At 42.8% G+C, this 4,915-nt stretch overlaps 1 pseudogene; it reads left to right on the top strand.

The window, feature by feature from the left end:
• Positions 1-4,740: 4,740 nt before the first annotated feature.
• LOC121842594 overlaps positions 4,741-4,915 on the top strand; it is a 1,270-nt pseudogene continuing 1,095 nt past the window's right edge.

The raw sequence follows: 4,915 nt of genomic DNA, 5'->3' as shown, positions 1-4,915 counted from the left end.
GCTCATCAAACTCGAGAACTAAAAGCCAATTTATGTTTGATTCCGAAGATGTGGTCAGCAGATTCATATGGAGGGTGAGATGCAATTGCGGAGGCAACCAGAGGCATGAAGAAGCCAAATTGAGCTCTATATGGTGTCAATGTGCACCTCTCACATTTTGCAATAATGTAGCTCATCATTGACATGATTGGTTGAGGTTGGGTGGGGGCTACAGGTCCAGTATAAACACAAACTCAATTTGTGTAACCTTTATTTAACTAGGCATGTCCGTTAAAAACGAATTATTATTTACAATGACGGCGTCATGCTAGAGGCATCACTACAGACCCTGGTTTGATTCCACGCTGTATCACAAACCGGCCGTGATTGGGAGTCCCATATGGCGGCGAACAATTGGCCCAGTGTCGTTAGGGTTTGGCCGGGATAGGCCCGTCATTGTAAATACGAATTTGTTCTTAACTGACTTGCCTAGTTAAATAAAATAAAAATGGTGAATGATGTAAATGAGAGGCTCGGAGAATCCTAACTCTTTCCAGTTTTCAGTTCATCGTTCACTGGGGGTCCTGAGTGCGTTGGGCATGAAAAGCGCTGCATGGCAAATATGTTATCTGCATTGGCTGTGCAGCATTTATGGTGATATGGCCTCTGCAGAAGTCAAAGCATTCATGTTCTTGCACAGCGCTGTTATGAAGGAAGTGAGTTTGCGTCTATACAGGACCTCCGTCCCTCATCTACTGTCAACCAATAATGTCAATGCGGAGCTATACCGAACACCCTCTGCATTGTTACAAAATGTGAGAGGCAAGGCCGAATTTGGCCTCAGTTGCGTCACACCATCCAGTGCCTCCGACCACATTTTCGGATCAAGCGTAAATTGGCTCTTATTGACTCGAGTGAAATGAGTCGAAAAACTCGTTATTTTGACGAAACGAGTGGAAAAGATCCGAGTCAGTAAAAACACAGAACAATGAGTCAGACATTTCACCGGATGTATAAATGTTAAGCATCCGGTTGAAGTTTCCTCTCACTGCCAAATATGGCGATGAGAGGAAGCTCAGTGGCTTACAGTGGGGAAAAATGTAACGAGATGTATTTTGGCCGTCATGCACATTTTCTCCTCAATTAAACGTTTGTTCTCAATAGAGTCTTCTGTTTCCGAAACTACAGTCTGTACCAAACAGAGTGGACTACGTTTTGTAGGCTTTACCCTTTGCCAAAGTAAAACATAATAATAGCGTTGCTTAGTAGGACTGCAAGGGCGAATTGAGTTATTGCACAAACGCGATTCATACTAGGCGTCCCCTAACGAAATATGCAAATAAATGCTAGAACGCGCCAATAGGATCTCGCTAGCTCATGCTTGGCCCTGCCCACCTCAATGTCTGTTCTGCCCACTATGGTTAATTTGATCCAATTGGAAATGAAAGGCTCTGTTCTATCTTGGATTAGTTATATAACATCTTCGGTAAAATGACAAAAATTTCGGTCAAACTTCCGGTCTGTCACTACTCGCCAATCCCCTACCAAGACAAAGAAGAGGCAAAGCGAGAGGGTTACTCTGCCAAACATCTATCCAGGAAAATAAGACCAAGAAGTGAGGAATTTTTGTATGGAGGTTAACGAGAGAGTGTCGAATTTGGTCAACTAAAGAATAAATTGATAATTTCTCCACAAGGCTTTATATTTGATCAATAGAAGTTTCATAATGGGGCGCGTTCGACATTGCAGCCGACTTTAAAAGACAAGACTGACTAATTTACAAATCACCTTGAATCATAAATAGCTACTCAATATTATTTGTAGATCAGTCAGTTGGTCACAATTTACCCATGATGCAGCAAGGATTTGATGCTCTCCAACCAAGGGTGTGTTCGTAAATGTAATCTGGAGTGCCAGGGTGCACTCAGTGTCAGATTGTCCATCAGTAAATTCAGAGCGTTTTGCTCTCGAAGCGTTCAGAGAGCCACACTGGACGCTCTGGCTAAAGAGTAGCGTTGATCCAAGCATTCTGATCTCACAACAGCAGTCAAGCATCCAAGCTAACTGGCTAACGTTGGCTAGTTTCCCAGCTACTCCCAGACACAAATGAGAGAACACCTCACTCTGACCATTTTACTCTCCCTAACAGCGCTGGTTAGGCTGTTTTCATGTTATCCAGAGCATTGGTGACTGTAACTGTGCTGCAGGCAATAATTTAAATCACACTTTTTCCCCCCCGACGTTTACTGACACCGCCCATATTCAACGGGTGTTGAGCGTTTGTAAATTCATCAGTTATTCTGCGCTCTGGCACACTCAGACGAGAGTGCTCTGAAATCGGAGTAGATAGCCAGAGTGAATTTACAAACGCACCCCAAGCGGCGAGGGTTCCGGCAAAGACAGTACAGTAGGAGTATGAAGCAGAAACTGCTTCTCCAATGGAAATCACCGATCACTCTTGTAAGAGATGTCATGGCGATGTTGTCTAACTAAACTCATGTGCAGAAACAGGTCATCAGGTCTAACGGTCGTCTTGCGCCCAATTGCTTATGTGCAGGCCTCAAATCAAAAGGCACTCCTTCGATATAAAATAAAACAATTTAAGAAAATGAAAACGCCTCAGTTTGTCACTTTCACAAGGTTTGGAGTAATAACATGTTCAACCACTTAAGACATTGTCTCGAATCTAGGTTGTGGATTTCGGTTGTGGATTTCGGTTGTGGATCTAGGTTGTGGATTTCGGTTGTGAATCTAGGTTGTGGATCTAGGTTGTGAATCTAGGTTGTGGATCTAGGTTGTGGATTTCGGTTGTGGATTTCGGTTGTGAATCTAGGTTGTGGATTTCGGTTGTGAATCTAGGTTGTGGATTTCGGTTGTGGATTTCGGTTGTGGATTTCTGTTGTGGATTTCGGTTGTGAATCTAGGTTGTGGATTTCTGTTGTGGATCTAGGTTGTGGATTTCGGTTGTGAATCTAGGTTGTGGATTTCGGTTGTGAATCTAGGTTGTGGATTTCGGTTGTGAATCTAGGTTGTGGATTTCGGTTGTAAATCTAGGTTGTGGATCTAGAATCTAGTTGTGGATTTCGGTTGTGAATCTAGGTTGTGGATTTCGGTTGTAAATCTAGGTTGTGGATCTAGGTTGTGGATTTCGGTTGTGAATCTAGGTTGTGGATTTCGGTTGTGAATCTAGGTTGTGGATTTCGGTTGTGAATCTAGGTTGTGGATTTCGTGTTGTGGATTTCGGGAAAATAAACGGCAAAGGAAGAATGTTTCACTTCTCTCATTGATTTCTCAAACCTCGGACTTCCTAATAAGCTACTTTAGTCATCACTTTGTGCACAAAAACAGCCATTGAATTATTCAATGACATTTTGGTGTATCTGCCCTCTCATTGGCTACACTGTTCCCACCTGATCTCACCTCCTCCAGCAGGCCTTCCATCTTTGAGGACATGTATTTCCATTGTTAGAGCGATCACTCAACAATCTTGCCAATATAAAATATCATCTTTGACCAAATACGTAAAACACTCTTAGGCGGTGTAGCAGTGACCAAATGCAAACCTCTACCTCTACCTACCATTTAGAGTACTACAATCTGTCTGATAAAATGTGTCGGTTTGTTCATGATCAATGTCCCTATCAATTCGATGCACAGTGTGGTTACAATCTATATATACACTGAACATAAATATGAAAATAACATGTAAAGTGTTGGTCCCATGTTTCATGAGCTGAAATAAAAGATACCAGAAATGTTCCATACTCACAAAACGCATATTTCCATCAAATTGTTTACATCCTTGTTAGTGAGCATTTGCCAAGATAATCCATCCACTTGACAGGTGTGGCATATCAATAAACTGATTAAACAGCATGATCATTACCACAGGTGCACCTTGTGCTGGGGACAATAAAAGGCCACTCTAAAATGTGTAGATTTGTCACACAACACTATGCCACAGACATCTCATGTTTTGAGGGAACGTGCAACTGACATGCTGACTGCAGGAACTTCCACCAGAGCTGTTGCCAGAAAATGTTATGTTAATTTCTCTACAATAAACTGCCTCCAACATTGTTTTGAGAATTTGGCAGTCCGTCCAACCAGTCTCACAACCGCAGAACACCTTTAACCACGCCAGCCCAGAACCTCCACATCCGGCTTCTTCACCTGCGGGATTATCTAAGGACAGGTGCTGAGAAGTATTTCTGTCTGTAATAAAGCCCTTTTGCAGGGGAAAAACTCATTCTGATTGGCTGGTCCTGGCTCCCCCAGTGCCCACCCAGGCCCACCCTTGGCTGCACCCCAGCACAATAACGTGAAATCCATAGATTAGGGCCTCATTCATTTCTTTCATTTGACTGATTTCCTGATATGCACTGTAACTCAGTAAAATCTTTAAAATGGTTGCGTTTATGTTTTTGATCAGTATATTTGACTATGCTTTCAAGTTTCCAACACGTTGCAACACTTGGTCAAAGGTGGCCCCTAGTAACGTAAGTCTTTGCGTAATATTTTATTTATTTATTCATCCGTTATTTTACCAGGTAAATTGACTGAGAACACGTTCTCATTTGCAGCAACGACCTGGGGAATAGTTACAGGGGAGAGGAGGGGGATGAATGAGCCAATTGTAAATTGGGGATTATTAGGTGACAGTGATGCTTTGAGGGCCAGATTGGGAATATCATGTGATGTTTACGGAAGCACTCTCATTAGGTCATCTCTCATATTTTCAACGTCTTTGTTCCAAACCATTCATTCCCTTCCTCTGTAGCTGGCAACCGTAGCTTCGTGAACACACACTCTGCAGGCATGGCAGCTGCTGTCGCTACCTCGTTTGTCTCTGAACAGTCAGCGACAACGACCCAACAACCACTGCTCGACATATCCAAGCCCCATGTTATAGACGGATTTATACACCTCTATCTCG

This window comes from Oncorhynchus tshawytscha, unplaced genomic scaffold (assembly GCF_018296145.1).
Source record: "Oncorhynchus tshawytscha isolate Ot180627B unplaced genomic scaffold, Otsh_v2.0 Un_contig_5463_pilon_pilon, whole genome shotgun sequence".
NCBI classification, from domain to species: domain Eukaryota; kingdom Metazoa; phylum Chordata; class Actinopteri; order Salmoniformes; family Salmonidae; genus Oncorhynchus; species Oncorhynchus tshawytscha.
Note: the sequence above shows the minus strand (reverse complement) of the source record. Positions and strands in the feature narration are given on the sequence as shown.